Below are 21,304 nucleotides of genomic sequence, written 5' to 3'. Positions count from 1 at the left end.
TTGAATGTTAGCTCCAAACAAGTATGACTTTGATGCCATGGCACCCCGCACAGAGTGCGCCCCAAACAGTTGAACATCAACACCAGCCTCCTTCATGATAAACTTAAGCCATCTTGCAATAGTGGCAGAAGATACAGGTTTAAATGGTTTTTGCACAGCAATCAAAAGTTGGGTGACATCAACTGGTCTCAGACCATGAGTACATTCCTCGTAAGCTTTCAAGCATTGGACAACACACAGTTTGGCATTACTAGGAAAAGCATTATATTCAACCTGCCTAGAAAGAGTTTTTGTACGACCAGTAATAGTAAAAGAAACTCCTTCCGGAGTAAATACTCTACCTGTAACTTCCAATGCACGTACATCCGAAGATCTTCTGCACGCTGACAAACATAAAAGCATAGCTAACTTAGCTGACAATTGCTTCCTTGAAAGCAAGCCATTAGAAGGCCAGTTATCCAAATGTTTGATTACTAAAGACACATCCCATAGCCCAGAATACTTGGGCTTGGGAGGATTGGCGACTCGTATGCCTTTAAGAAGCTTGCATACCAAAGGATGCATACCCACCGGTTTCCCGTCTATGTGGGTGTGTCCTGCGGAAATGGCCGATCGGAAATTATTCACTGATCTATAGGCCAGACCGCCAGCTGCCTTTTCCGACAAAAAATTCACGACTTGGGAATGTCCTGCCCCCACGGGATCCAAATCCCGTTCCACGTACCAACCCACCCAGCCCTTCCAGGCTGAGGAGTATAGTTTCCTCGTGGACGGGGCCCAAGCCTGTTTGATAAATTCATTAGCCGTTCCCGAAACTCCAGGCAAATTCCATTGCTGCCTGAAAGCTTCCATGCCATCAGCGAGAGGCGTTGAGACGTGATCAGCAGATGCTGTTCCCCTACAGGTCCCAGGAGAAGAGACTCCGACCAGGGAAGTATCCTGGGAAGGTCGCAGCACATCCCCAACAGAACTGGGAACCAAGGCTGCGACCTCCACAGAGGCGTCACTAGGACCACCTCCGCTTTCTGTTTGAGAATGTGAGAGGCCACCCGTGGAATGAGAAGGAAGGGTGGGAATGCATAATTCACCGCCCGACCAGTCCTGCAGAAAAGCATCCGTCGCTGCCGCCGCTGGATCCGGTCTCCAGCTGAAAAATCTGGGAGGTTGGCGATTCAGCCTGGATGCGAACAAAACGATCTGACATGGACCCCACAGGTCCTGTAACCATTGAAACATTCTGGGAAGAAGCTGCCAATCGCTGTAATCCCTGAGATGCCTCGAGTTCCAGTCCGCTATCACGTTGGACTGTCCCGGGATGTACTCTGCTATAACAGTGATCTGACGGTTGAGACAGTAGTGCCAAAAATCCTTGGCTATCTCCACTAGCATGGACGATCTCGTCCCCCCCAGTTTGTTGATGTACCTCACCGCAGACACGTTGTCCATTTGAAGGAGAATGCAACACGATGTCTGCTGTGGGGAAAGGGTCTTGATCGCAAACGACCCTGCAAGGAGTTCTAGACAATTTATGTGCAACTCCAGCTCTTGAGATGACCTCCTTCCTCCTGTGGAAACATTTCCACAGCGCGCTCCCCAGCCCCAATGGCTGCGTCGGATTCAATTACCACTTCGTGCTGCGAGCCGAAAATGGCTCTTCCGTTCCACGCTTCCACGTGGCCCAACCACCAACGCATCTCATCTCTCACTTCCTGCGACAGAGGAACCAGGTCCGTATAGGCCAGACCTCTCTGAAGGTGCTGGATCTTGAGTCGCTGTAGCGCCCTGTAGTGAAGGTGTTCAGGAAATATCGCTTGAATGGACGATGCCAACAAACCCACTACTCTGGCGATCGTCCTGAGCGAGACCATCTGTTTGCCGAGAAGGGAAACAATCTTCTTCTTCAGATCCTTTAACTTGGACTTCGGCAGGCTCCACTGTGCCGTCTGTGTATAGATCACAAAGCCCAGAAAGTCCGCTGACTGAGATGGGATCAGAGCCGACTTGGCCAGGTTGATCACAAAGCCCAGATTCTGAAGCAATGATATAGTCATCTGTAGATGCTGCGACACCAGCTTTGGACTGTGCGCCATGATCAGAATGTCGTCCAGATAGATTATCAAGCGCACTCCCTGTTCCCGGAGACGCGCCACCACCGGCTTCATGACCTTGGTGAAGCACCAAGGAGCCGAGGAAAGCACGAAAGGAAGGGCCAAATACACGAACCATCGTCCGTTCCACTGAAACTGGAGGAACCGACGGTGTGGAGGATAAATAGGGACGGATAGATAAGCATCTTTGAGATCCAAGAGGACCATCCAGTCGCCCTGTTGCAGTAAATCTGCCAAGAGATGGATCCCCTCCATCTTGAAATGGTTGTAGACCAGGAAGTAGTTGAATTCCCTCAAATTCAAAACTAGTCTGTGACCTCCACCCTTTTTCTGAACTAGAAAGATATTGCTGGAGAACCCGCGTGGACTGTAATCGCACACAGCAATGGCGTGTTTGCGAAACAATTCTTTTATCTCGTTGTCTATAAAAGCTCTCTCTTGTTGGGAAAAATGTAGAATTCTCAGAGTGGCATCCTGTCTGGGCGTTTCGTAAAACTCTAGATGAAACCCCTGAATTGTTTGCAAAACCCACGCGTCCTGAGTCAAGAGACGCCAATTGTGAAGGAAGTATCGTGTGCGACCCCCCAATGGAATAGGAAAACAATCTAGTGCGCTCACCTGCTGAGTTCTGTGTGTGGAAACTGGCCCTGTTGCCGCCTCCTTGGAACCTGCCTCTGGAGAATCGGCGTTGTGTGGGGTAAAAGGTACCACCCCTTGTTGAGTCCCAGTCTTCACGGCCGCGTCCGTAGTCACCTCTGGGGGGGCCTTGATTGGTGAAGCGGCCTGGCGCGCGTCCCCCGCCTCGTCCGGCCCTATTAAAAAGGTTTTGTTGGAACACGCGTTTTATCCCGGATTGCGCTTTATCCAGCGAAGTGAAGGTGCCAACATACTTGAGACATCCTTCACGAAGCGCTCACCGAACAAGTTGCCCTCTGCCAGGGGCCCAGGTTCTGCAGCCGCTAGCTCTGTCAGATTAGAGTCCATTCTCATGAGCAGGAACTTACGTCGCTCCGTGGATAACGCGCAATCAGCATTGCTGAGTAAGCAAATGGCACGTTTGGTCCAACTTGCAGGAATATCGGGGTCTACCGGCACGTTGGCTTCTTTGGCCGCCAAGGCCATCTCTAGAATTTTAGCCAATGAGCCGAAGACATCAAGCATTTTATCCTGGCAATTGCGCCAGGCCCGGTCAATCCCTTTTTTAGGGTCCTTCGCGAATTTTTTTAAGAAGGTGAGTAGACTAACGTCGATCTCCGGAGTCTCCGCGACCTTATGGGCAAGGTCGGGGCGAGGACATTCTGATCTAAGGCGGTTACGAACTTCCTTATCAAAACCATTCCGGATATTTTCCTCAAGATACTCCTCCACAGCAGGGGCCGGGATCCAGTCGGAGGATCTATCAATCAATCAATCAATCAATAAAACAATTTATATAGCACGTAACTCACCCGGAAGGGTCTCAAGGCGCTGGGAGGGAGGGTACCGTTACTGCACATAAATCCAGGTCTTGAGTTGCTTCCTGAAGGAAAGATGGTCGTGGGTGAGCCGTAGGTGGATGGGGAGGGAGTTCCATGTCTTGGCCGCCAGGTAGGAGAAGGATCTTCCTCTGGCGGTGGCTCTGCGAATTCGTGGTACTGTGGCGAGGGCGAGGCTGGTCGATCGCAGCTGGCGGGTGGGCGCGTAGAAGGTGAGGCGGTTGTTGAGGTACTTGGGGCCCAGGTCGTGGAGAGCCTTGTGTGCATGGGTGAGGAGTCTGAACGTGATCCTCTTGCTGACGGGGAGCCAGTGCAGGTCTCTCAGGTGGACGGAGATGTGGTTGTGGTGGGGGATGTCCAGGATGAGTTGTGCGGAGGTGTTCTGTATGCGCTGGAATCTTTTCTGTAGTTTGGCAGTGGGTGCACAATCTCACTGGGGTTGAAGGTGAAAGGAGTGTTAGGAGGAGGTGCCGAACCAGAAGAGGCCGCTTTCTTTGCCTTTTTTTTGGGAGGGCCTCCTCATCTGTATCAGTAGTATCAGTGCCTGTTGTAGTAGTAGTGTCAGTGTCCACATAGACCTTTTGTTTGCTCTTCGCTTTGCCACCGGCAGCGTAAGCACGATCCTTACCAGATGCAGGAGGAAGGGAACCTAATGCACTAGCGTGCGGCCATTGACCATCTTTCTCTGACTCTGTAGCTGGTGGAGTACTTTTCTTAGGCTTGTCTTTAGTGAACCCATGGCGCTTTGCAAAATGCTCCAGCTGCTTAGTAATTGGCTTTAGAGCAGCTGCCAATGCTTGTTGCACAGTCGCAGGCACTGCGCTTTCAATTGCCTTGTTTACTGAGGACTGAACCGAAGCGTCCAGAGCCTCCACAATCTTGTCTTCAACAGTAGCCTCATGCTGCCCCGCATCAGAACCATCCTCTGCCTCCTCATCATAATACACCCACTCTTCCAAAACTCACACTACAGTGGGGCAATATAAATTGAATGTCCACAGGAGGTAGGCACTAGAGGAGTAATGGGGGGGGGGGGGTCAGCCCACCTGCACACTGACTATAAGTATAAAGAGACACAGTACCAAACCCCCTCAGCAGAGCTGTAGTCAGATTCTTGCAGCCCAGGAGGGCGTAGGAGCCAAGAAATATGTACAAGGAGCGTGTGCTCACTCCAATAAGGCAAAAACTATTATGGCAACCAGTTAGGTGTCTCCCTCCACCAGCTCGTGTGAAATGCTGTGTAAATGTGGTGAAAAACGGCAAAATCAGTGTGTGCAGCCCAACACGCGCCCAAATCCTACCAAAATATAGCCCAATGGGTGCACGCCACGCTGCACGCGCTGGCCGTGTGGTGTAAGGCTCCTGAGCGCGTCCGGGCGATTAGGGAGAGCCCTCGCGCACCAAACCGAGCGGCGGACTCGCTGACAGCGGTAAATGAAGCCGCACTTCTGCCCGGTACTGTGCGCGCAGAAGCGCGATGATTAGGGGTGATTTGAGCGGAGCGGAGCTCTGAGGGTGAGCGCACCGTCTAGCGGCAACACAAACAGACGTGGATTAAGCGCGGGAAGCCCCAGCGAACTGAAATGCATTAACGAGTTAACAAATATATCGATAATCTGCCAATAAAAAAAACACAATAACCACAGCAGCCTAAGCTGCGTCAACCAAAGCGCGAGCGCTATAGTCACACTGCGTAGATTAAATGAATACAATATGGAGAAATATGGAGCATAGCACTTATCTCTTGCTGTGAGCAGCAAAGAAAGAGGAAGCTGGGACTGCTACCAGGGCTCTTATGAGGCCTAAGGGGTGGCAATTAACTCTTGGGTGCCGGGTGGCCCGGAAATAGAGATTAAAAACATAACTCACTTTTTTTTTTGCAGTGCCTGCCTGGGCCTCTGCTTCATGTTTTTTTTTTTAACTGTACTAGTAGTTAGTACCGGGAATGAGCTTGCTGCATGGTCTGCACACAGCCGACCGGTGCCACTTTTAAGAGGATGAAAAGAGTTTCCGGGCACTGAAAAGATGAGGCGGTGGGACTGCAACCACTGACAGGACCAGGCGCGGTCTCTGCACACATAATAAATGAAATGATGCGCTTCGGAGCTGGTGAGCATGGTCCTCAGCTGTGGCAGGATAAGGACATGTTTTAGAGGAGCACAGACCTGCCCTGACAGCTTTGCTCAGGCAGTGCTAACTAATATACTGCAGTGCTCCAGCACTTGACAGCTGAGGATGCCCAATATTGCGTTATAATAATTTTAATGCAGTGATGCGGGGACTTGCCTTCTACTGCGGTAGGCTAACACGTGATGCGTGGCACCTGGCAGGGCTGTCTATACGTTCAGCCTGAACAGCGAACTTACTGTACACTGCACAAGTACTTTTACATGGTTAAACCAATGCGAGAAAACAGCGTCACTATTGAAATTCATGGACTCTAAGTGGTCCTTTTCACTAAGCTCTTCAGGATAAAAGTTATGTTGTTCTCACTTGCATTACCTTTTTAAGGCACCCCTGTAAATGTCCTTTCGGTTTTAATGGACTTTCGTCTGTAAACACTTATTAAAAACATTACAAATTTGTGTATTTTCGCAGACGCCATTTCTCTTCAGTTTCCGTTCTAGTCACAAAAGTGTCAAACAGTATCATGCTTCCTCGTTATTTACATTCTTAAAGGCTCTTAAAGGCTCTTTCACGTTTTAATAGCTAGTCGTTCGCCTGGCACTGCACATTTCAGTTTGCTGTATAACCTTTTTGGCACCCGTATTTTCCATCTCTAAAGGGGTTAAAGTGCCATGTTTATAATTTTTAAATTTTTTATTTCAATTTTCAATTTGTAAATTCAAACATTTGCATTGACAGGCCTTACTGTCAAATTGGATTCACCTTTTTTGCACGAGTGTGTTATGTATTTGTTTTCAAGTTTCCTTTCGAATAGGGTTAAACTTTGGATGCACGAACCAACCACCTCTTTAGTCTGCTTTCTTTTTCCAAATGTAGTTAATGTTCAATTTAAGCAAATTTGATTGAAATGCATTCAGGCCTTTAAAAACACCCATAAAATGCCATATCATTATTAAAAAATGTTTTAAAAACGGTGTTATTAAATACACATTACATGTGGGAACATAACCAGGACGGCTAAAATTGGGTCTTATTGGGGGGGGGGGGGAGAGGTGTGGCGCAGCGGCAAGGGCGGCTGATTCAGAAGCACGGGGCTCACGGCTCGATCTCCCGCACCGGCGTCAGCCCGGCACCTTGTGACTCTGGGCAATAGCTCATTTATTCTCCCTGATGGCCTGCAGCGCCTTGAGCACTTAGGGGTGATTAGTTTGCGCTTTACAAATACAAGGTTATTATAATTGTTAGAACTTTTATTATAAATTGCCCCACTATATATTTACTAAAACCTTCGTTGAATAGTAAAAAGCAAAACAAATGCTAGTCTTTATGCCCACAACAAGTATCAAATTGATGTTTGACTCAGTTTCTGATGGTGTTTATAGAGCAAAATAAAATGCAAATCAGTTCACCCATGGGCAATTGTGCATTATCAGGTATAAGGGCGCTTCTTATTGAAACCTATGGTAACCAATCCATTCGAAATCTAGTGAGCAGTTGCAGTAAATTGCCATTTTTCACTTCTGAAAAGCAGGGGGGCGATGCTCCTCCACTTTAGTGGAGGAACCGCCGCTGTGCTACAGCACTTGAATCTATGATATAAGGAATATCCAGCTACAAATGCACAGCATGCATACTATCACATCAAGGAAAGCTCAGTAATACCCAGGAATTGTTTTCTCTTCAATTTGCCGCAGACTTTTGACTCTCTTAGGAGGCTGAAACCTTCCATGATTCTGGTAATAGGGCAAGAGTAGGTTAGGCGCTGTGGACATGTGGAATGTGGCTCTGCTCCTTCCTGTCCGGAAGATTTGTGCTCTCAATTCTAGCAGCAGGTGAGCTCGGACAGGGCTGGCTGGGGGCAGGCAATTGCCGTCTAGTGAAGACGTAGCCTGGATGCCCTCATCCTACAGCTTTTCGACTTCCTTTTTGGCCAACGACTCACATCTTTCATGTATTGAAATCTTCTTCCAGGTTGCTTCTCTCAGCAAGTCAATCAATCAATCAGAGTCCTATGGAGCACGACTACTCAACCGTGAGGGTCTCAAGGTCCTGAAATGGGGGTAGGGTCTGGATCTGCGGTTCAGTCGAAGAGCCAAGTCTTGAGGCCCTTCCTGAATTGCGGCAGCAATGGTGATTGCCTGAGGTGCAGAGGCAGGGAGTTCCAGGTCCTTGCAGTGAGGTAGGAGAAGAGTCTTCCTCCAGCTGTGGTCTTGCAGATCCGTGGGATGGTGGCCATGGCCAGTTGGGCAGAGCAGAGATGTCTGGTGGGAGTGTAGGAGAGGCAGTGGTTGAGGTATGCATGTCCGGCATTGTGGAGGGCTTTGTAGGCGTGCGGGAGAAGCTTGAAGGTGATTCTATTCAAGTCATTTAACAAACCAGATATGCTTGCATACTGTAATTGTCCTCATGTAAAGCTGTCTGTGACCCATTTGCTTTAGTCTGTGCTATATAAAGCAACAATAAAATACATAAATAATTTTACATCTCGATCCACATTGCTGTAAAAGATGACTAGTGTTATTGTACATTTGAAAAGTCAAATTCTACGTTCTAATGCATAAATAATAGCAGAATAAAGCCTTCTTTAAAAACGTATTACGATGACAACAAGTATAAATGTAGGCGCTGGTACAGAGTAGCAAGATTTCCAAAGAAACCAAACTAATTCTCAGTCACCAGAGTATTACTTCTAGGCCACTCCAGTAATCTGGCGAAGAACAAGGATTTAGTGTTGAATCCAAAAGGAGAAGTGATATATAGTATCAGTGACATCTTCAGGATTTGTGGGGCCCTGGGCAAGATATATTTTGAGGACCTCGGTTTGGAACAATTTTGAATTTATTACCGCTTTTCAGCTCATTCAAGTCCTCGAAATGTCAAAGAATACTGAATCTTCAGAGACACCGCATATGCAAAAAAAAAACAAAAGCTTAAGGTGCCTGGTATCCACCGGCCCAAAAATATAAAAACAGTACTTCAACAAGCATTGATAAAGCCATTTGTTTTCTGTGTTTGAAACATTCTATGTAGAATGCAATGTCTAACCTATTTATTACTTCTATTGTAGGAAAGAGACACAAAGGGTGACTTGTTAGATGTTTAGTGGACTAGTGTATAATATTAAAATAAGACGTATGGACATAGCATTTGGAATTGTAACTTTAGTTATTTATTAATACATACCATTGCACTCCTAGTGTTCCTGCTAAAACAGTAAATATCAAAGCACTTTGCTTGGGATTTTCACCATTCCATCAGTAAAAATCGAATGACGTTCTCCTAATACATCTTCCTCTACCTTGTCCATTGTTGCCTCTTATTATGTATGCACTTTTCTTGTTAGACAATTACCTGCCACTCTGCTGAGTCAGAGAACTGGGACAGGGCAGGATACAAGTGATGGACAGGGACATAAAGTGAACAGTATAGGAAGAGAGGTGAAGACAATGGAGAAGGGGGTAGAGATAGACGATGAAGAAAGATATAAGAGTTAGGGAGAGAAATAAAGTAAATATTGAAAGGTCGGATAGACGGAAAGATAAGGAGAGGTAGATAGTAGGAGAAGAAAGGCAAAGAAATAAGCAAGGTTTTAAGAGTGCGGTAGAGAGAGAAAAAGATAGGGAGAAGGAAATGTAAAGGGAGGAAAAGAGTACAGTATTCCCAGAGGTGAAGTAGAATGTAGAAAAAGAGGTGGACTAGAAAGCAGTAAACTCAGCAAGAGGTAAATATATACAGACAGACTTGAGGAAAAATAAAGTTAGAGAGAGCAAAATTATAATCGGGGACGTTCTTACTGGGCAGTTCTAAGCCTGCACCAGTCACTTGCCTGTTGTATGGTCTTACTGGGGTGCCACTTGCTCCCCCAGCGTGTTCTTCAACTATGAAGAAGGGGCAGTCCTCTCGACGCCAACTAAAGTGCCAGCAGACTCCCGCAGCACGGGACACGCTTACCTAGCTGTTCTAAGCCCTCATCATTCACTTGCCTGCTGTGTGGTCTTGCTGGGGTGGAACTCTGTCCCCCAGCGTGCTCTTCACCCGTGGAGGAGGGGCAGTAAGTTTAACAGGATATATATTAATACACACAAATATCAAGACAGTAGGTTGAGCCATTTACCCCAGATCTTTTCAAATAGTTCAGGGCAACCCTGGGCTTCAAACAGGGGCTCCTTTTCGGTCGGGCACCAATCCACCCCGTCGCCATTTCCGTACAGTAGGAGGCCGCCGCAATGTCCTGTTTTGCCACCGCCACTGCGGTGCCAAGGAAACGTTTATCAGCCCGAAAGTCATCCAGTCCATCAAATACACCTAGGAGCAGACGTAGTGGGTCATGAGGGACTGCCCAACCCAAGGTCTGTGTAAGCTCTAGTTCCACACCCGCCCAGAATTCTGCAAGGGCAGAACACTGCCTCACCACATGATTAAAATCAGCTGGGGCGTGTTCGCACGCCACGCAGGTTGGGGACGGGCGCAATCGAGCTCTGTACAGACATGCAGGAGTAAGATACACTATATGCAGATAGTAGAGTTGGATTAGGCGTAGTTTGGAGGAGGTCGTCAAGGTTTTGGGAGCCATGAGAGCATCACGCCAGTCTGCATCCTCCAGGGGACCAAGCCAGCCCTCCCAGCGGGCGCGCAGTGAATCCAAGGTCATGGGGCCATTGTTCACAAGGGAACGATAGATCCGTGACTCCCCACCTGTACCTAAGTTCCCCATCATAACCTGGGTCTCAAGGGGACTGAATTTGGGAAAGGGGGTGGCTGACGGAATGTGCACAGTGAGGGCGTGACGAAGCTGCAGCTATTTCAAGTATTCGATTCTCTTTCTAACCCTCCGACAGGACCGTCCATTGAGCCATCTCAAGATCTCTGTAACGCGGTAGCAACCTTCTTCTTCACCAAGGTCACGAATATCTATTCATCTTTTTCCTCCCCCAAAGACGTGGATTGTCCTGACCCTCTTCCTCTGTCTCCTTCATCTACACCTACCTTTCCCAAGTTTCATATGGTCTCGACAGCTGAAATGCCAGAAACCTGTCCCTGAAGCTTGTTTCCTTCCCAGTGTAAGAATTGGCTTGGTAGTTTGGTTTGCCCTGTTCCCATCATGCACTGGGACAAGAACAGACTAATTTGCATATAGCCAGGTTCTGAGCTGGGATGGTGCAGTGAGCTAAAAAAACGGTGTTGGATCTAGCCCTGATCTCTTGACTGGGTGAGAGTATTCTGCTTAATTCAGAAACTCTGTCCATCACCACCCCTTGTTGTTAAATATTTTGTCCACCCTAAGCGTGGAAGGGTATACTCAGATGTGAGTTCCTTGCTCATTGCACCATCAGGATTCAAGCAAGCCGGGCCGACGATGGCTGAAATGCCAGAAACCGGTCCCCGGAAGCTTGTTTCCTTCCCAGTGTAAGAATTGGCTTGGTAGTTTGGTTTGCCCTGTTCCCATCATGCACTGGGACAGGAACAGACTAATTTGCATATAGCCAGGTTCTGAGCTGGGATGGTGCAGTGAGCTAAAAAACGGTGTTGGATCTAGCCCTGATCTCTTGACTGGGTGAGAGTATTCTGCTTAATTCAGAAACTCTGTCCATCACCACCCCTTGTTGTTAAATATTTTGTCCACCCTAAGCGTGGAAGGGTATACTCAGATGTGAGTCCCTTGCTCATTGCACCATCAGGATTCAAGCAAGCCGGGCCGACGACGGCTGAAATGCCAGAAACCGGTCCCCGGAAGCTTGTTTCCTTCCCAGTGTAAGAATTGGCTTGGTAGTTTGGTTTGCCCTGTTCCTATCATGCACTGGGACAGGAACAGACTAATTTGCATATAGCCAGGTTCTGGGCTGGGATGGTGCAGTGAGCTAAAAAACGGTGTTGGGTCTAGCCCTGATCTCTTGACTGGGTGAGAGTATTCTGCTTAATTCAGAAAATCTGTCCATCACCACCCCTTGTTGTTAAATATACCTCCCTTCAGCGGCAGGAAAAACATTGATCACCACACTGGTGTTTTCTAAGATGGATTATGGCAACGCTCTCTTCCTCAGTGCACAAGAACAGGTTTTAACCAAACTACAATCAGTGCAAAATGCTGCAGCTAGAATCCTGCTTGGCATCCCCAGTTGTCGCCCCACCTCTTTGGCCATACGTCACCTACATTGGCTAAGAGTCAAGAGTCGAATACAATTTAAAGCACTCTGTATCGCCTACAAGGCCATCCATGAGACAGGACCTAGGTTCCTTAAGGATGCTTTTCGGATTTACGCTCCCAAAAGATCACTTCGCTCATCCTGCACCTTCCTCCTCTCTGTTCTTCGTACCAGAACCACTAGCTGGGGAGACAGACGTTTCTTAGTAGCAACCCCCAGGCTGTGGAACTCTCTCCCTTTGTCCATTAAAACCAGTCCCACTCTCATCATCTTCCGTAAACTTCTGAAAACCTGTTTATTTAATCAATGATTCACTTGGCCATTTTCTGTCCCAGGAAGTCCGATATGCGCCGAGACACCCCTGGGTATTTGCGCGCAATAAAAATTCCAAAAACATAAACAAAAACATAAACATTATTGTACCAATCTACAAAAAGGGCAATAAATCATACCTTAAAAGCTATAATCCTATTTCACTCCTGGACACCTCGTAGAAAGTGATGAGCAGGATCCTACTGAGGACGATGGAGGAATGGGCACAGGAATATTCTTTTTTATCACTAGCCCAGTTTGGCTTCAGAAAGGGCTAAGGAACTATAGAACAATGTGTCAAACTGGATCTATTGATAGGGAAATATACCAAAACTAAATCTAGTACTCTGTATCTTTGTTTTGCAGATCTAAGTAGTGCGTTTCATTTAGTCGACCATACCATCCTTTGGTCATTGTTGATTTCCCTTGGTGCCCCTAGGCCAATTATAGGTTTCCTTGCATGCCTTTACAACAGTTTATCCAGCAAAGTTTGCTTTTTGCTTACAGGGTGAATTCTCGCCTACTTTCAAAGAAGGGCGGGACATTCTTCAAGGCTCTGTTTTGGGCCCTTTACTGTTTTCTCTTTTTATCAATGGGTTGGATAAGTCATTGCAGTCATTGCAACCTAATGCTCCCTGTGTGACTGGGCGTGCTATACCAGTGTTGTTATATGCTGACGATGCTGTCTTCCTGTGTAGGACTCTGGTTAGTCTACACAAAATTATGAGTGCCTTTGGGGAGTTTATGTCTTCTAAAAATATGGTGATCAACAAATCTAAAACTTTTACAATGATCTGTTGGCAAAAATAAAAAAAATGTAGAACCTTTTTTATTGATTATACCCCAATTTTTAACGTAAATTTATTTTGTTACTTGGGGGTTCTATACGTGGGTAATGGCTCTTGGGCACAACAGATATCAAATGCCAAAGACAAAATTAGCAGAAATTCTAATGGTGTTTTTAGGTTCTCATCTAAGCTAGTTAGCTAACCGATTAGAGAAATTGTGGATATATTTAATGCTAGAGGAGTGGCTTCTGATACCTATGGGATATGACTTTGTGTTTATGCTTCCAGTACAGCACTGCAAGTTGAGGAAAATAGTTTTTTTAACGATTATTATGCCTTCCTGTTTCCACCTCAATTGTGATTGCTCGCCAGGGGGTTTGTGTACAGTACTTTGAGGACATACTTTTATCAAGACCTTTGTTATTATGGTTTTCTATATGGGCAAAAGAAGAAACTAGTTTTACCAAATCTATTATCCTTGACTGCTTAAATATGGATAATGTATCAAGAATCCCTTGGCTAGCATATATTAAATCTTCTTTTAGTTAGTTGTTTAAATTGTCGATATGGTCAGATCCCACCCAAGTACTATCACTTACTAAGAAGTCTATTAAAGGAACCTTTTTTCAACATAGACGAGAACGGCGAATGGGAACTGAAATGATGAACTCAATGGTTGCTTTTTACATGTCACTTGATCTAGAAGAGGGTTCAAAAGCTATTTATCCGGTTACCAATATGCAGCATAGGTATGGTACAGTGCATCACTTGGTATTTTTTTTTAACAGGAAATCCTGCCCCTCTGATATATGACCTTGTGCCCATGTTATGGTCGGAGTAAACTGAGCATGTTGCACTTTTTGTTGTTTTGTAATTTTATCTAAGCTATAGGTCGTTTTATCTTAAACCTATCCTTGTTGCCCAGAACATTAGATCTTATAATGTCGCTATTAAGTTTTTGCTTGCATTAAAGAAGCCTTCTGTGTTTTTTAATGTCTCTCTTTTTATCCTGAAGGTCATTAATTTGAGGAAAAGCGTTATGTATTACCGGATTCCTCGATTTTAGTATTCTGTAATGAGTTGCCTGTATTAATTGATTCCTTTGTGTGTTGCTATTGATGCATTTTGTATTCAGAAAGCCGTTACTTGGGGAAAAGCGTTATGTATTATCATATATCCTGATTTTTATTAGATCTAAAACATTGTTTTAATAATAATGTCTGTTACTTGGACTCATTTTATACTGTTTTATTATATGTGTTATGTACTTTTATGGCTGTTTTTGTACTAGCTGAATAAAGTTTATGAATCAAATCGAATTGAGAATCGGCATAGAAAAGTGGGTCAGGTAAACAGAGTACTGGGGAAAAGAGAAATGTAGAGAGAGGGTGAAGGGTAGAAAGAGAAATTTGCAGACAGAAAAGAGCAAGCAGAGACATACATAAAACAGTCAAAGAGAGGTGAGGTTTATACAATGGGTATGGAGTTGTGAGATAGAAGGAGATGGTGAAATAGAGAGATCTATAAAGAAAGACAGAAATAGTTGAGGTGACGGAGGTGAGTTGAAACAAAGAAGGAGGTCCGGAGAGAGATATATATTTGTGTCTGAGAGTGAAATTCAGAGCAAGAGAGAGAGGGAGAGAGTGTGAGAGGGGCAAAGGAGTTGATGATAGAGAAAACGAGTTAGAGAAATAGAGGTAGCCAGAAAGGAGTATGATATTTAGAGAGGTGAATGAAAGGTAGATAGAGATGACGTTGTGTAAGAACTGAAATAGATAGAGGAGAGATACAGGTAGGTCAGATGGAAAAGATGCAGTGAGATAAAGAGAAAGGGAAGAGGTAGAGAGAAAGTTGAGGTAGAGTGAGGTTCGATAGTAATAGATATAGACAGAGAGTGACAGAGGTGCAAAGTTATTAGAGAGGTAAACTCAAATGTGTTATATTGAGTATATTATCAGAGAGTGAGATAGACAAAGGTGTGTTAGAGAGAGCTGAGATAGAAAGGATGAAAGTACATAGAGAAGTGGAGATAGAAAGGTTTCGGGAGAAGAAAAGTTGTGAAGAAAGGAGAGAGACATGACACAAAAATATTATTTTTCAGTTTAATTGTCACCAACTACCTGAGAATGTGAGGGTTAAGGCTGTGCAGGCCAGACATGCAGAGCTAGTGGAAGATTTATATGTTTAAGCTTAATAGGGCAACAACCAAAATTGCTTCTCTGAATTGCACAAGGGGGAGAAAGCAGCGCAGAGACATATTTCTTTAAAATGGCATTATGCTGCTCGCTACCACTGTGCTAGCATACAGCTTTGCACTATGGTGCAGAGGTAAATTTAAATTTAAAAGCATTCCACGCACTGTAAATGTGCTATGTGTGCTGAATGTTTGCAGAAAATTAAAACATTTTGTCATGTTAACTGCTTCTTCAGGGAGGCATTTGAGTAAAAAACTCGGAGTGCTTGTGCTAATTTGCACAAGTTACAGATAAGTAACGCTCCCTTGGCGTGCCATCTTGCAAGGCAGCACAAAGCACTGTTTGTAGTGAGAAAACAGCACTTTTCCAAAATACCTTTTATAACTTTAAGGTGGAGGATGTGGCCTTACAGCCAGAGCTGGTGACTTTGGAGCTGGGGAACCAGGTTTGAGCCTCGGCGTCAGCTCAGCATCCTGTGATTCTGGGCAAATCACTTACTCTCCCTGCGCCTACCAAAAATGAATGTGTCCTTGTGTAATGTAACTGGTCCTCATGTAAAGCGCTCCAATACCTTCTGATCGAGTTCGCACTATATAAATCTACAAAAAAATTAAACTTTTGGGCTGCAAATGGAAATCCCCTTGCAAGAGTTTGAGCTACTTTGCATAACTTTGACCAGTTGCAAATCCTTAGTAATGTGGCCTTAAGTTTCCTTTAAGCATGTTCAACTGTGAAATTAGAAAACAAAGTTGTTGTTTATGAGCAACATTATTATGGCAGGAATTTTGTCTGTCCGCTCACTTACTCCAGGGGACCTTGGAAGGTGGGGGCCTGAGCAAGTGCCCACTTTATCCATGTCTTCAAATCAAATCGGCTTTATTCGATTTTTGTACATTAAAAACCATAAAAGCACAGTACCGAATAACAAGCACATTTATATTTCACATATTTTTACTATCTTGTCAATTTATAAGAACAGCTCATGAAATTCAAAATTTTATAAGAAAGACAAAGGATGCTATGGGCACATTTTTACATAGTATTCCTGTATCTAATAATCCGTGTCTTAAAATGTCTCTGTATAGTAAGCAGCTCTCGTGCACCTCTTTTAAAAGACTGAATTATAGTACCAAGTAGAGGGGAACGTTTGACTTGCATTATAGATGCAATCAATATTCTTAATAGTGGGGACCATAACTCAGAGCAGAGCCTAAAGAGTTCCACGGGTGCACAGTCTGGACTCAGTATCTCTGATAGGATCTCTAATGGTGGAACTTTATTAGAATTTCGGCCAAATGAAACGTTCAATAAAGATTGATCAGGATAAAATATAATGTTATATACACATTGCATCAGTTTCTCAATGTAAAAACGTTAATACATGTTACCCACACTGCACTCAGAACATTAGTTTCCATAGGGCTGATCCATTTTCAGTGGTCTGAAACCAGGCAATAATATAAGCCTGTCCATAATATGAACCAGTCCAGAATATAAACCTGTCCATAATATGAACCAGTCCAGAATATAACCCTGTCCAGAACATGAACCAGTCCAGAATATAAACCAGTCCAGAATATTTCAAAACGAGGACAAGCCATCAGCATAACCTGCCTGCTCAAGTTCTTTCCAAGGATTCAGGGAGAACTCTCGTTTTTTATGCAGAGGCACATTTTCATATTCTTTTTTGATTTATTGATTGAAACACGGTATTCGGTTCATAATATAACCATAAAAGTATGCAATATGTACACATAAAAAACAATAAAATGCATCCAAAGATTTCAAACATATTTAAAATCCAGAACACTATTTAAATAAAGTGCATAGTGCCTGGTGATCGTACAGCGTCATGGAGAAATCGGCTTACAACAGTACAAGTCTCTATTTGCTTCCCTACACTGCACCCCCTCTTTCCCCCACTTTCCCTTGTACAGTGGGCACTGTTATAATACGTTTTGATTCATTATATGTATATATGCACTAAAAAAGAAAAATACAGTAAATACGTATATACACTATTCTGAATAAACAATAGTGTTTCTAAAAAGATTTGCTTTAATGAATTTTGTAAATGTGTAATTAACTCTATCAGGTCTGGGACCACTTCTTATATAACACATAACTACCCAGGTCCCTTGACTACCGGGTTCACCTTCTTATTGTAAAAGGAGAAAATGATAAGCATAGTATCTTAAATTCTTCAGTCTCGTGAAAAGAACCCGGAAACCTTTAGTACATAATTAATAGACTTTACAAAAGAAGAAGAAATAAACTATTGATTGATGAATGTGTTTGTATTTGCAATCGTACTATAGCGCCTACAATGCCACAACGTAGGATATTCTTTTTTTAAACAATGACCATGAACATTATGCTAATAGCATACAACCTGGTGAGTATTCTGTATCATAAGAGAGTAATGTAGCAAGTTCAGTTCAGGGTTAAGAGAATGACAAACAAAACAGCCCTTGACCAACACAGGCATGAATATGAGCCCCTGCTGAACATAAGAGTACTTAATCAATCCACATGCACGGAGAGACAACAGGGACAGTAATCCACTGAGTGTAAGAAGTATGATGACCCGCCAACAGCATCTGTTGCTTTCATGGTGGCTTAACGTCGGTCTCTTCAACACAGCTTCCAAATACTCCTCCAAAGTGTCCGCACCTGTGGGAAGTGAGTAACCATGAGTCACTACTTTCTCAAACTTTACCCACCTTTCTATAAGTGGTAACCAAAGCGCCTTCAGGAGAGGCTTCGATTCCTTCTATGTCATCACTTTGCGGCATTTCTCTGTGACCTAACTCCAATCCAGGAATTTAACCTGCTGGCTAACTTTATTTCTCAGCAGTAAGCTTAATATGCACAATATATCACTTATGTGTAGTCTCCAGCCCAGAACCTCTGCCGCACGAGTCAATACATCATGCCAAAAGTAGACATCATAGGACAGGACCATTGCATGTACCAGGGGCATATCATGATTAGTAGAAACCGGGCTCGAGCACGGGTCAATCGCACGTAACATTGTAGTGGTAATGTAGGCTTTCATGAGGCATATATTCTGTATGAGTCTGAATGTCGTGACTTGTGATAAATATTTGTATATTGATAGGCATGCATGATTATGTGTCTCACAAGTGTGAGCCTAGAGTGTTGTTCCACTGTTGTCTCACTTCATCAGTGGAAGAGTGTGAAGTAGTACTAATCGTTCCACACAAGGTTGAGATCCACTTACCTCTAGCAGTCAGAGAGTCTAGTGGTAAAATCACTACATTTGTTTCTGGGATGGTACAGAACAGAGATCAAGTGTTCTTGAAATTCGCCATAAGGCTGGCAAACTGTACACTGAAACCCATGGAGCATTGTTGATACCAAAAGGCATTGTATGTTATAAAAATGTTGCCAGATTACAATTGTACCATTGCTTTGGTTACACCAGCTACTTTCTTGTATTCAGACCTCTCCTGCAATGGGGGTATCCTGGAGCACTCGGTATGTGAAGCTGTCATCAATTGTTGTTTATGCTGCTTGCAAGTAGCATCAAATCATGCATTTCTAGGCTAAGGCTTCACCAAATGCCTTGACATATGGATTGTATAAGATATTGTCCTAGCTGGAGACTTGAAGGCATTTATTAAATCACCAGCATTGCCAGAATCCTCTAAAGAGGCCTATACTTCATTTTGGGCCACCATGAGAACATTTATCATCCGTTGAGCTCCTTAAAGCTATACAGCGATACATTTTCAGCCATCGCTCGCCAACACAACCTCAACATCATCTCCTACGCGAAGGCATTTATTAAATCACCAGCATTGCCAGAATCCTCTAAAGAGGCCTATACTTCATTTTGGGCCACCATGAGAACATGTATCATCCGTTGAGCTCCTTAAAGCTATACAGCGACACATTCGCAGCCATCGCTCGCCAACACAACCTCAACATCATCTCCTACGCTGACGACACCCAGCTGATCCTCTCCCTCACCAACGACCCCGCCACCGCCAAAGCCAACCTCCAGGAAGGAATGATAGACGTCGCAGAATGGATGAAGATCAGCCATCTGAAACTGAACTCAGACAAGACGGAAGTCCTCATCCTCGGACCATTTCCTTCTGCCTGGGACGACTCCTGGTGGCCCCCTGCCCTGGGCACCGCACCCAAGCCAACGGACCACGCGCGCAACCTGGGCTTCATCCTGGACTCCTCCCTCACGATGACCAAGCAAGTCAACGCCGTCTCGTCCACCTGCTTCAACACCCTGCGCATGCTCCGAAAGATCTTCCGATGGATCCCCACCGAAACCAGGAAGGCGGTCACCCAGGCCCTCGTCACCAGCAGTCTGGACTACGGGAACAACCTCTACGCTGGAACCTCAGCCAAACTCCAGAAAAGACTCCAGCGCCTCAGCACGACTCATACTGGACATCCCTCGCCACAGCCACATCTCTGCCCACCTGAAAGACCTGCACTGGCTCCCTGTTAGCAAGAGGATCACGTTCTGACTCCTCACCCACGCACACAAGGCGCTCTATGACGCGGGCCCGAAGTACCTCAACAGCCGCCTCACTTTCTACACACCCACCCGCCAGCTCCGATCCGCCAGCCTCGCCCTCGCCTCCGTCCCACGATTTTGGAAATCCACCGTCAGAGGAAGATCCTTCTCCTACCTGGCAGCCAAGACATGGAACTCCCTCCCCACTCGCCTATGGCTGACCCTGGACCATCTCTCCTTCAGGAAACAACTCAAGACCTGGCTGTTCGAGCAGTAGCGACCCCCCCCCCCTTAACCGCCTTGAGACCCTTACGAGTGAGAAGCGCGCTATACAAATTGTTGTGATTGATTGATTGATTGATTTGTTGTCCAAATCAATTCCAAAGGAGTACAGATAGCGAACACCTTTTTCATGATAAAAAGCTCCTCAGGGATCAACAAGTTACAGGGCGCCATAAAAAAATTTTCATTGTATATATGCTCTTGAATTCCTAATCTTCTAATTCTGTTCTTAATCCTAAATCACCACCATATGTTTAAAGCTTTTCAAATATCCAAAGGTTATGTTCAGCACATTAGCTTGAGGTCATACTCTATTACGCTCTTTCCATTGGAACCCATGTTTATAGCAGTTCTATGATACAAAGCGATTTTGGGTCAAAGCCAAGCTGATCCACCATTTTGGCTGTAAACACATCTCACCACTGTTTTTAACAAGTGTCTCGTCCTGCTGATCAACATCCTGCTATCTTCCTACTAATCTGTCTGTAAAGCGTGGACCTGTCAGAAAATAATTACTATAGGCATGGGCGGTGGAGGCAGAACAATAATGAATACTTATGTAAAAGCATTACTGGTTTTGGAATAATTGCAGTAGATGAAACATTTAACTACAGTATTTTTCACAGAATTGTTACTGAAAGGATGAAAAGTAATTACTCAGGGGTATAGCAAAGAATGCAATACTGGCACATAGGTAAGTTGCATGGGTGTCTGCTTGGAAGTCATTTTTCTTGATCTACTTGTCTGGGTAAAGCAACCTTCATTGTTTGTTCTACGGCAGGCAACTTTTCGGTAAGGGACATTAACCCAGATTCAATGAGATTTAAAGATTTAGGAATAGTTGTTTCTCACAAAAACCCTTTCAGAGGAAGACTCTTTCTTGTAATCCTGGATACAAAGTTTCAGTTTAACAGCTCAACCTTCCTTTTTACACTGACTCACAAAGGAGATGCTAGCGGGTGCCAGTTGCCATCTTTGTCTTATTATATAATGTTCATCTGTAAAACATAAAATTGACCCTCTAGTGGCGAATTTTCTTTATGTTCATCAAGGACAGACGTGACCAGTCCCTTTAGTACTCACGAAGCATCAAATGTATAAGCCATTATGGCTGCTTTTCTCCAAATCTGAAAATAACTAATGTCTGCCGACTTCTTGCTCATTGTTTTACTACCAGGCCTGGAATTCACCCTGGCTTGTGTCTTCTACTACTGTGGAAACCCAATAATCCAGTTCCCTTGAGATTTCAAAGCTTACTCGTAAATGTCAAATGTCAAATTCCTTGTTAGTAAGTTGACTGTTAGTATAACCTATGTCCCTCGCTAATAGCTCTGTTAAGCTGACTGAGTATAAAACTGTAATTTACTATT

The 21,304-nt window shown here is 44.6% G+C and overlaps 1 protein-coding gene and 1 pseudogene across 1 annotated transcript in view; one reads left to right on the top strand and one right to left on the bottom strand.

The window, feature by feature from the left end:
- The window catches only part of LOC147673861 (uncharacterized), a 1,240,526-nt gene that overhangs the window by 379,511 nt on the left and 839,711 nt on the right, over positions 1-21,304 (top strand). The window lies entirely within an intron of this gene.
- LOC147673862 (uncharacterized) lies at positions 1,798-2,927 on the bottom strand (annotated as a pseudogene).

Source organism: Lissotriton vulgaris, chromosome 12 (assembly GCF_964263255.1).
Source record: "Lissotriton vulgaris chromosome 12, aLisVul1.2, whole genome shotgun sequence".
NCBI lineage: Eukaryota > Metazoa > Chordata > Amphibia > Caudata > Salamandridae > Lissotriton > Lissotriton vulgaris.
The sequence above is the reverse complement of the archived record's forward strand: the minus strand, read 5'-3'. Positions and strand labels throughout refer to the sequence as shown.